The following is a 12,722-nucleotide window of genomic DNA, read 5'->3' on the forward strand; positions in this document are numbered from 1 at the left end:
GACCCCCTTCCCAATATCCCCACCACAAACTCCCCACCCATCCCCATTCACCTTTCTCTCTAAAGGAAGCTCCCCCACCAATCCACCCACTCCCTCCTTACCCCTCCATTATCTCCCCACACTGGGGCAAAAAGCCTCCACACAACCAAGAGCCTCCTGTCCCACTGATGCCAGATAAGGCAATCCTCTGCTACATATGTAGTTGGAGCCACGGTCCCACATATGTATACTCTTTGGGTGGTGGTTTAGTCCCTGGGAGCTGTGAAGTGTCCAGTTTGTTGATATTGTTGTTCTTCCTATAGGGGTGCAATTTCCTTCAGTTCCTTCAGTCATTCCCCTAACTCTTCTACTGGGGACCCTGGGCTCAGTCTGATGGTTGGCTCTGAGTATCTGTATCTGTATTGGACAGATGCTGGTGTGGCCTCACAGAGGATGACCATACTAGGCTCCTATCTGGGAACACTTCTTGGCATCAGCAATAGTGTTGGGGTTTGGTGTCTGAGGATGGGATGAATCCCAAGATGAAGAGGTCTCTGGATGGATTTTCCTTCAGTCTCTGCTCCATTTTTTTTGTCCCTGCATTTTCATTAGACAAGAACAACTCTGGGTTAAAAATTTTGAGATAGATGGATGGCCCATCCCTCTACTGGGGTTTGACTATCTACTGGAGGTGGTCTCTTCAGGTTCTATCTCCCCACTGTTGAGTATTTCAGCTACTGTTATCACCACTGGATCCAGGGAGCCTCATGTATCTCTGGCATCTGGTGCTTCGTAGTATTTACCCCCTTTGTCCCCCCCTCCAACCACCACCCCACTGCTACTTATTTCTATTTATGTTCCTGGCCCTCTGGACTTCTCTACTGTATCTTCCCATACCTGGTCCTGCACCCCACTTTTCCTGCTCCCCCTACCCCTCCCACCCAGGCCCCTTCCTCCCTCCCTCTGCCTCCCATGATTATTTTGTTCCCCCTTCCAAGTGGGCCTGAAGCATCTAGACTTTGGCCTACCATCTTGTTATGCTTCATAAGTTGTGTCATGTGTTTTCTGAGCTTTTGCGTTAATATCCACTTATCAGTAAGTACATACCATGTAGTCCTTTGGGGTCTGGGTTACCTCACTCAGGATATTTTCTAGTTCTATCAGTTTGCCTACAAAATTCATGAAGTCATCATTTTTAATACCTTAGCAGCATTCCATTGTGTAAATGTACCAAATTTTCTGTATCCATTCTTCCATTGTGGGACATCTGGGCTGTTTCCAGCTTCTGGCTATTATACATAATGCTGCTATGAACACAGTGGAGCATGTGTCCTTGTTATATGTTGGAGCACCTTTTGAGTATATGGCAAGTAGTAGTATAGCTGAGTCTTCAGGTAGAATTTTTTCCAATTTTCTAAGGAACCCCCAGATTGATTTCCAAAGTGGTTCTACCTTGCAATCCCAACAGCAATGGAAGGGTGCCTTTGTCTCTAAACCCACGCCAGCATCTGCCGTGGCCTGAGATTTTAATCTTAGCCATTCCAGTTGGTATAAGGTCACATCTCAGGGTCATTTTGATTTGGATTTCCAAGACAACTAAGGATATTGAATATTTCTTTAGTTGCTTCTCTGCCATTCGAGTTCAGCCTCAATTAAATTTGATGTTGGCTGTTACTTTGTTGTGAATTGCTTTTATTATAAATAGGTATGTGCCTTAAATTCCTGATTTTTCCAAGACTTTTAACATTAATGGGTACTGTATATTGTCAAAGGCTTTTTTGGCATCTAATGAGATAATCATGTGGTTTTTGTTTGAGTTTGTTTATATAGTGGATTACAAAGATGGATTTCCATATCCTGCATCCCTGGGATGAAGCCTACTTGATCATGGTGAACAATCGTTTTGATGTGTTCTTGAATTCTGTCTGCAAGAATTTTATTTAGATTTGCATTGATATTCACTCTGAAGCTCTCTTTCTTTGATGGGTTTTTGTGTGGTTTAAGATAGCAGCATAACTGGATTCATAGAACGAATTAGGTAGTGTTCCCTCTGTTTCTGTTTTATGGAATAGTTTGAAAAGTATTGGTAGTAGGTCTTCTTTGAGGGTCTTATAGGATTCTACACTAAAACCATCTTGCCCTGGGCTTTCTTTGGTTAGGATACTTTGAATGACTGCTTCACTTATTTGAATTTCCTTACAAGTTATGGGGCTGTTTAGATAGTTTATCTGCTCCTGGTTTAACTTTGGTACCTGTATTTGTCTAGAAAAATAATCCATTTCATCTAGATTTTCCAGTTTTGTTGAGTATAGGCTTTTGTAGTAGGATCTGATGATTTTTTAAATGTCCTCAGTTTCTGTTGTTATATCTCCCTTTTCCTTTCTGATTTTCTTAATTTAGATACTGTATGCCCTTCGCTTAGTTTGACTAAGGGTTTATCTATCCTGTCGATTTTCTCAATGAGCCAGCTCTTACTTTTGTCCATTCTTTGACAGTTGTCTTTATTTCTACTTGTTTGATTTCTGCCCTGAGTTTATTTCCTGCTTTCTACTCCTCTTGGGTGTGTTTGCCTCTTTTTGTTCTAGAGCTTTAAAAGATGCTGTTAAAGCCAGAATACAGCAAATACAGAGGCGTATGCCAGCAGGAAACCACTGAACTGAGAACAGGACCCCCGTTGAAGGAATCAGAGAAAGAACTGGAAGAGCTTGAAGGAGCTCGAGACCCCATATGTACAGCAATGCCAACCAAACAGAGCTTCCAGGGTCTAAGCCACTACCCAAAGACTATACATGGACTGACCCTGGACTCTGACCTCATAGGTAGCAATGAATATCCTAGTAAGAGCACCAGTGAAAGGGGAAGCCCTGGGTCCTGCTAAGACTGAACCCCAGTGAACTAGACTGTTGGGGAGAGGGCAGCAAGGGGAGGGTTGGGAGGGAACACACCCATAAGGAAGGGAGGGGAGGGGGATGTTTGCCGAGGCCGGGAAAGGAATAACACTCAGAAATGTATATAGAAATACTCAGTTAATAATAATAATAATAATAATAAAGATGCTGTTAAATTGCTAGTGGAGGATCTCTCCAATTTCTTTATGAAGGCGCTCAATGCTACAAATTTTCCTTTTAGCTCTGCTTTCCTTGTGTCCCATAAGTTTGCATATGCTGTGCCTTCATTTTTATTAATTTCTAGAAAGTCTTTAATTTCTTTCTTTCCTTATTTTGTTAGTTGTCATTGAGTAAAGACTTTGCACATTTTCACAATATAAAGACATAGCAGTGGGTGGATTCTACAAGTTACCAAACAAATTCTCACAAAACAATAAGTCTCCTGGTTCTTAACATCAGAATTTTCAGCTTCCATAATGAGAATAATACAACTTGGCTGTTTAGAAATTGTCTAGTCTAAAGCACTTTCATGTCAAGCACAACAGTCTAAAATATTGCTCTGGCTAAGCTCTCAGTTGAAAACTAGCATTAACTTCCAGAGAGAATTCTGTTTTCAAGCCTTTTTGATATCCTAGATGTCACAAAGCAAAAGCAAGCCTTCTTTACTATGCCCTTTCAAAATCCCTGACCAATAGAAACAGAGACATAACTGATTATTTTATACCACAAAGTATTGGAGGTATACATTTCACAGCATAGCAACTCACTTAATAGCAGAATGGGTTATAGAAATAAGCTCTTGGTAGAGAATGCCAAGTCACCACATAGTTACCCTCAGCGTTCAAAAGCAATTGCTTTCAGGATCCCTGTGGATGTTGAACTCCTTTCCATTAAATGGTCTACTACTGTACCCATGTGCTTTAAATTATCTTCAGATTTCTCATAAAAATTTAAAAAAAGGTAAATGCTATACAAAATAGTTGTTACACTGTTGTTCAGGAAATAGTGACCCGAGGGGGAGTAATCAGTATACATTAAGGGAGAAATGAGAAGTTTTTCTATATTTTCAATAAGAATTTAACATCTAAAAAATGGGGCTCATATACAGTTGACTATACTTGATAACTGCCATATGATATTGTCATCAGCCTCATCTCCATTACTATCAGCACACTTCATCAGTCCCACCATTATTTCATATTTTTCCTGTGCAGTTTAGAAGTAGAAAATACAAAGTCGAAAAGTGCATGACTGGATTTATTTAAAGTTTCTTTAAACTTAACTTTCCACAACAGATATTCCATTAAGTGAAGAGTGTCTACAGTGTTTACAACGTGCTCTTCCACTGAAGGCCTGACTCAGGAGAAACTCCAGAAGTGTTTGACAAGCTGTTTGTGTTTGAAGGCTTTATTTTAATTATGCTGAACAATCAAGAGAATTGAAATAGAGTGCTGTAAAGACAAGCATTTTTTGCACGTTCCCAAACACAATGCAGGTTTAATGTGTCCAACTTTTTATACCAGCCATAGGAAGAAAACAAAATGACCTAAACAAGAGCTTTCAATAGCAAATGGATGCTTTCTGATGGTAATTGGCAGCCAGACAATCGTTCTTGTTTATTTGTAGTGAATTTATAGAATTGCTTTTAAAAGTGAGATTTTCATTATTTAGCTGAAAGAAGTATTGTTTTATGGTTACGAAGAAGTGCCAGATGCTGGTAGTGTGGTGGGCTGCTGGCTGGTTCTCAGCACTAAGCTCTTTGTGGTTACATTTTATCCTCCCACCTTCCAGCCTCAATCGCCTGTCATTTCCACCTTTTTACTAAAACTGGGTACCTTTTAAACAAATAGAATAAGGTTATGTCTCTGAAAGAAAGAACACTGTCAAGAAGGGCAGAAGAAAACAAGGTTAGAAATGGAAACTATAGGGGTTGGAGATTTAGCTCAGTGGTAGAGCTTGCCTAGCAAGCGCCAAGTCCCTGAGTTCGGTCCCCAACTCAAAAAAAAAAGAAAAAGAAAAAAAAAAAATGGAAAACTATGACACTTTTTAACACCATAAACAAAATTTCACAAGCCAGATAGAGTCTCAACCCGGAGAGGATGAAGTATACACGAACCTCCAGCCCTATTCAAGAAACTATCTCTGAGTCTCTTGATAATGGCAGATCCTGTGTTTGAGGGCCCTATAAAAGTAGATAAAAATACTTCTGTAAAATTACTTTGCAAGTGACCCTCTTAGGATCGTCATAGTAAAGTAGCTGCTATTTTTCACTCTCTAATCAAAGAGAAATAACTCTGGCAGTGATCTCTCTCCCCTCTCCCCTCTCCCCTCTCCCCTGTCCTCTAACCTCTCCTTCTGACCCTCCCCACTTCCTTCCAATAAAGCTAAATATATCCTCCCAACTCCCCCAAATGAGTTCCCTAGCTCTCTTTTCTTGAGTGTTTATCAAAGAATCTACCTTCTCACAATGACCATCTTTCTTCGTGTCAATGTCCACACAAAGAAAAGCATAGGAAACAGGTGAATCAGGTGCTTTTCTTAGTGCCTCTACCAGAGAGAAAAGCATCTTGCTATCTCTGTGCTGATTCTAACACAGGCAAATGAAGGCAAGAAAATGGTCTTTTCCTGTGTTGACTTCTCAATATCAAGAGCTCACACCATGCTGAAAGGCTTTGTGATTAGGATTCAGAGACAGGCAGGTTTGCTGTTCCTCTGAGGCAGTTGCAAATGGCAGCCCAGCCGTGCATGCATTAGTCCCTTCCCACAGATTCTGAGGATAGAAAGACAACTGCAACCCCATCATCCCTTACAAGCTAGCCAAGTTACTCCAACTGCACTTTCATATGACAACGGGAATACCAAAAGAAAGTTAGATAAAAAAGATACAAAATAAAGGATGGAAAACAATTAAAAAATAGATTAGACAAATTAGTACAGAGGAGCCATGTGTATGAGTACATACCTGTAATACCAGAACGTGGGCAGTGAAGACATTAGTATTTGAAACTCAAGGCTAGCCTTGGCTAAGTAGCACGTCTGATGTCAGGCTAGACTTTTCTGAGATTCCCTCAATCAGAAAGAAAAGATCAATCACACTTACCAATATTATGATTAAACTACTTTTATTTTGTAACATACTACATTTATGTTTAAGAAAGATGATAAAATTTGGACATTCAAATTCATTTAAAACAAATTTAAACACTTTTTTCTTTATCAAACTTTTCACACACACCCAGAAAGGTTTGTGAGGAAGCCTAACAACATAGTGCTCCGTATTCCTCCAGACTTACGTTCTGAGCTCACAGGAGAGTGTGTGCCCATTCATTTTGAACCATTTACTTCAGACTAACAATGAGCTGACAATCTGTACATGCTGAAAATGTTGACATGGTAAGAGCCTCATTCAATATTTGTTTTTATTATTATCTCCATACTGTCTTACTAAATAGATTACTTATGAATATGGTAATGAATAATTTGGACTCATCGTTTGCTTTGTTAAACAAAGCATCAGAATCCACCTCAGGGGAATCTCTGATTTGAGTCTTGGCTTAAACATGTATCTGCCAGCGAATACGAGTTAGACCTCAAGTTACCTCCAAGCCCCTGAACTGAAATCTCATCAACAGTTTTGTCATTTCCTTGAGAGATGAAGAGGCCACCTTCTGAGAAAACAATCGTCAACGCTCGAGCAAATAATTGCTGCTGGATAATGCTGCATCATGCTCTCCGATCTCAGGGATTATGCCCTGGAGATAGCATCTGAACCGATGCGTGAGCCCAAATCTGTAAATGCATAATGTGTGCGTTGACTTCCTAGGAAAAATAAATGAAGTAAAAATAAAGCTAAATTCAGCCCAAGTTCAGCTCCCAGCTTCTTCGCTGGGAGCCATGTGGGATGACCATTACAAAGACACAGGGACACACCTCCCAGGAGCAAAACCACAGGAAACCTATACTCAAGCCTGCTTCAAACCAGAGGCCACTGCTCAGTCTTTCCTCCTTGCTCTAGTTTCCCTCTGTTACTGCCCAGAAGCTATTTGGAAAAGGAATGGTTTGTTTTACACTTTCCTGTCCTTGGCCACCAGTTCAGGAAGTCAGATGGGCTTCCTTAAGACAAATGTATGACTGGCAGATACATTTTTTAAGCAGGAAATGGGGCAAAAGTTCAAAGCAAAATTCATAGAGTAGCACTTCTTGTCTTTCTTCTGTGCCCTAGGCCCACTTGGCCTGGGTATGGCACTTTCTACAGTGGGCTGCAGCCTCCCATACCAATCACCAGTGAAGACAGTTAGTTCTTCATGGATATGGCCACTGGCCAATCTGGTTCCTCAGATGACTATAGGCTATGCCATGTTGACAAATGAAACTAAGAAGGTTACAAAACTTCCCCCTTATTCCCTCCTTTCCTAAGAGAAAGTGCACACTTGTTTTCATCAATTTGGGGACCACCATGAAGGGTACAACAAATTCTACTTCAATCCAGCATCCATTAATAATTTACTTCTTTCTGGGCCAACTGGGTAAACTAAGTATGTTTACCACGAATCTTTGTTCGGTCTGCTACTTATAATGCAACTGCATAACCTGGGAATCTGCTCACCATAAACATATTTCTTACAGCTTTGTGAGCTCAAAAGTCCAAAGTTAAGCCATCAGCTCCTATCCCCTGGTGAGAGCTCTGTGCCTGAGACAACACTTTCAGCTCTGCCCTTTAACCAACACAAAAGTACTTGCCAATTAATCTGATCCCTCCGTGGAACAGGATTCCAACATATGGATTTAAAAGTAGCACAAGCATAAAGCCACAGAACTTTATAAATTACAAAGCTGTCTTCAAAGGAAGAGGTAGAGGTATCCATCTCTTTAGAGTCTGTCTCTAGTACTTATGGCTATTTTACTACATGAAAAGAAATTCTGGCCTGTGTTCATTGTAGTCCATGCATGTGGAGGAAAGAGGTGACCCAGTGACTGCCTATGGTGATTAGGCATGGTCTGTCCAAACCTGAGCTCAACTGTGGTACAAGCATATGCATGTAAAAGACAAAAAATGTATAATTGGGCTTTCTTTTTTTTGTAATTTCTAAACTTTTCTCTCTAATTATATGGCTTTATACATTAAATTACAAATGAGACCCAGGTAAAATTGATCCCAATCCTTGGCCTTAAGAAGCATACAGACCTAAATTTGCAAAAGACAAATAAAACAACAAAATTAAGAATAATACAAGTTATAAACAATCCATAGAAACACTACAAGAAGTCATTTTTGAATTTCTTATGAAAGAATTACAAAAATGACCTACTTCACCCTGAATTCATTTCCTTTGGGACTAAATTTCTATCTTTTCCCCCTCAAGAAGAACAGCTATTCTTTTTTTTTTAATTAAATAAATTTTTATTGGATATTTATTTACATTTCAAATGTTATCCCCTTTCCTGGTTTCCCATTCATTAAACCCTCTATCTCCTCCCCTTCCTCTTCTTCTTTTTTTTTTTTTTTTTTTTTTTCAGAGTTTAGGTATTTTCCTTTTTTTTTTTTTTTTTTTATTAATTTGAATATTTCTTATACATTTCAGTGTTATTCCTTTCCCGGTTTCGGGCAAACATCCCCTCCCCTCCCTTCCTTATGGGTAAGAACAGCTATTCTTATTCTCTTGAATTTATACCTACATAGTAATCATTGGCCTCAAGAATGTAGCCAAGAACAAACAAACAAATAACAACAACAACAACAACAAACAGTAGGTCAGCCATAACTCTAGTGACCTAACCCACCAGAGGCCAGGCCGGAGCCCTGAACCCCAGTTCTGGCCTTCAGATTCCTGCCCTGCTTGAGTTCCTCTTCTGACTCCTTCCAATGATGAACAATGATGTGGATGTATAAGTTCAATACACCCTATCACCCTCCACAAAAAAAAACAAAAAAAAAAAAAAAAAACCCCAAAAAACAAAAACAAAGAAACTTAGGCCTCGAGACATCTAGTTTCTCTTTTTTAGCTTTTTTTGAACCCTACCCAAACAGAATGCAGCAAAGCCCTACCTTGTTCACTAGAAGATGAGAAACCACACAGTACAGAAATATACCATAGCAACTGAAGTCATCCGAGAAGAGTTAGTGAGACGTCAACCTGGCAGGTGACCATGGACACATGAGTTAGCACATTAAAGACCAGAAGAGTCTCCCAGCTGAGCTGGTCAAAGTGGTTGATCTGCAAGATCATGAAACTGTCTTAGAGCTGGTGAAGTCACTGCTACCTGGGTAGCTTTGTACGCCCTTCAAAATGTTGACCTAGATCTGAATTTTGTGACCTAAGGAAATTTGTTGTCACAGCAACACCCCCGTGTTCCTCTCTGTGTCTCTGTGTCTCTCTCTGTGTCTCTGTGTCTCTCTCTGTGTCTCTCTGTGTCTCTCTGTCTCTGTCTCTCTGTCTCTCTGTCTCTGTCTCTCTGTCTCTGTCTCTCTCTCTGTCTCTCTCTGTCTCTGTCTCTCTCTCTCTCTCTGTCTCTGTCTCTCTCTCTGTCTCTCTCTCTCTGTCTCTCTCTCTCTCTCTCTCTCTCTCTCTGTGTGTGTTGTGTGTTTGTGTGTGTGTGTGTTTGCGTGTTTGTGTAAAGGATATGGTAACAGACTGGGGAAAGGAATGTGAAGGGTTTCTGATTTTCAAGTGAACACCGTGCTGGCCCCAGTGAGAAGTGACATGAAGAACATGTGAATTGTCTCCACTGCCTCTCTGTACCGCCTGCGTTAGTCTAACAAGTAATGCTTCAGTCATAAAGAGAAGCTGCCCGTGATGGGCAAATGTCTTCAGCTTCTAATTGGCCACTTGCTCATCAGAGTTGCTCTCTCAGAACAGCGATGGCTGAGCCCAGGACTGCTGCCTCTTTTTGTATTGTATGACTTGATACCCACCAGCATGAAAGTCACCCTCACAGATGCTGAGCAAACGCTTTCAACCTGAGAGAGAAACACGGTTGTTTTCACTGGCCTCTGCAATCGGCCTGTCAAACTGGAGAGAATGCTGGGAGAGACAAAGAGAAAAGAGCCCGCCAGTTCAACATCCTCCATACCCTCCTGTCAGTAGGATTGTAAGCACTCTTGTTTATTTACTAACAGAGATGTCAAGGTCCTTTCACGCCTACAGTTTTACATGCTGAGAGTATCGAAAAGAAAAGACGGAGTTTTTTTTTCCTTTTTCTTTGCCTAATGGAATGTCATCATAGAACTTAAGACTCAGGAAGATGACGGTATTGCCACCACGGCCGGATGACATTTTGTTCTTTGTAAATAATCACATCTGAGAGATGTAGTAGGCTTGCTAGCTGTCACAGGTGCCTAGTTTCAAAACACTGGTAGCAAACTTTTTGAGCATAAAAAGAGGATTAAGCTCTCACAGTACATGATAATATTGTCTCTTAGCATCCTTCAACATCAGCTCAGAAAGTGATTTAAAACACACTGTACTAGCGCACTCCCATGTGTACAGAATGCTTTATTACAATTCTCTAACCAAGCAAACGGAAGTAGGATAGCTGAATTTAAATACCGTCACAGCCATGATGTCAGATCCTCCAGACTCAACGTGCTTGTAGGTAACAGAGAAGGCTCCTGTGTTTGGTTAGGATTTAACTGACTTCCACATTAAAAAAAAAAAATCACTGGGTTTTTGGGATAGGTGAATGTAAAATGCAGAATTCCTGGCCCTTAGCATGTCAGCATTTATTTTCACATTCCAGTTAGTTTTCAGTGCTTTACACAAGATCTCCTAAGATTCTTCATTCACAGGCCAGATACTTCACTGTATCTGTAACCGGGACTAAAGATACTTCAGATATAAACATGTTATAGCTAATAGCTTCATTCTGTCTTGACTTTTTATGAATAGAATACCTATGTTGGGAGAGTTAGGTTAATTCAGAGAAGACAACATTGTAGTGTTCTATGAAGTGTCTATTAGATACCTCATAGGCAGATGAACGTATAAAAAAGCTTATTTTTCCCACTCTCAGTGATGGAACTCCCGAACACTTAGCAGTTGAAATGAACTGGCAGGTGATAGTGGGAAAATGAACTGTGGTTTCATCATCCCCGATGAGATGACAACTCCTTCAGGAGGACATCGGTGTCTTTCCTAAATTGATAGGGAAGTGTGTTTGACAGGTTTAGCCATAAAAGGCCTTAAGGATGTGACAGACGACAAAGCAGCAAGTCAAAGGGAGACTGTCTCCAGAGAATACAGTGGTACTCACTGTGTGGGGATTAGCAATGTTCCATGCCCAATCTTCCACTGTGGCAGAAACATCACAGTAGATGGAACCTGAGGAAAATCAAGAAACTCTGATACCGTCCATGACAGTGTCACGTGTGACTCAGCTTCCCCCAACCTGTCAACCCGTCCCAGTTGTGCTTATCACATAGTTAATACTTCCTTTGCTTTGAAAGGGAATAAATCTTAGTTACAAAACTTCGCTATCTGGAGGTTAGAGGCAGAGCTCAGTCAGTAGCATGCTTGCTATGTAGGGATAAGGAACTGAGCTTGACCTCCATCACATACCTAAAAGAGCCAGGTATGGTGGTACATGCCGGTAACCCCAGAGATGGCACTGCAGAGACAGAGTCACCTAAAATCTAGAATCTTTGGTCAGTCAGCTTAGTTTAATGGCATGTTCCAGGGCAGAGACTCTATAACAACAAAAATGAATAGATTATCTATCTACTCATAGATAGATAGATAGATAGATAGATAGATAGATAGATAGATAGATAGATAGATAGGGAGATAGATAGATAGATAGATAGATAGATAGATAGATAGATAGATAGATAGATAGATAGATAGATAGACAGACAGACTCAAGGTTGGCCTCTCTTCTCCAGGGATGTGCATGAACATTCACACAGAAGTGCAGCTCCCCCCTACGCACACACATACACACACGAAGAAACCCTTTCTGTTTTTGTTCGTCTTCAACATAAATTTTGAAGGTGGTTGCACAGCTTTAAGCCTATGTTCCCACCTCCTTGTTATGTTCTTTCTCAGTAGCACACTGACCACTGCCTGTGCTCTAGTGCTGAGTGTTCTAATCCTGGTTTAAATACATTACCCCTTCCTTAGAGACCTCTCCCACACTAAAAAGAAAGAAAAGAAAAAAGAAAAAGAAAGGAAGGAAGGAAGGAAGGAAGGAAGGAAGGAAGGAAGGAAGGAAGGAAAGAAGGACAAAGAAAGATCTATGGGTGTCATAGTAATATCTATGGTCATGTGGGAAAAACATTATCTATATACTGTACTTTTATTACTCACAAGGGTAAAACACTAGAAATATTAGGGCTCCCTGATTTCAGCTAATCCAATCCAAAAATCATCATATTGTATTTTCCGCTTTTATTTAGCACGAGGCTCCTCTTGTTCTAGTTCAATCTCCCAATAGTTGCTAATATTCTAATAGAGGGGAAGAAATTAATTCAGTCGATGGCCTTCTGGTGATCTGGGGCTGTTAGATGCTAAGCTTTATTGGATAACATCTCTGTCCTCAGTCCCATTTCTGCCTTTGCACAAACCACATACTCTGTCTCTCCACCAGTACCAGCTCCTGGAAACACCCTCTGTCCTCCTTCACTGTGTTCAAGTTAAAGCATGTTCCAAAATAAACCCTAAATATTGTAAAACCTAATAGAAAATTCAATCCATCTCTATTTTTATGAGTTCTGCTAAACTGCACATTTGTTTTTAACTGATGGATGCCATCCTGTGGGGAATGTTGGTAATACTGATCTGCTCCGGTGCAATTAGTAGTAAGTAAATGGGCATTTTCCAGTCCACTCACTGTGGGGCCGAACTACCAGAAATCCAGGAT

Source organism: Rattus rattus, chromosome 4 (genome assembly GCF_011064425.1).
Source record: "Rattus rattus isolate New Zealand chromosome 4, Rrattus_CSIRO_v1, whole genome shotgun sequence".
Taxonomy (NCBI): Eukaryota; Metazoa; Chordata; class Mammalia; order Rodentia; family Muridae; genus Rattus; species Rattus rattus.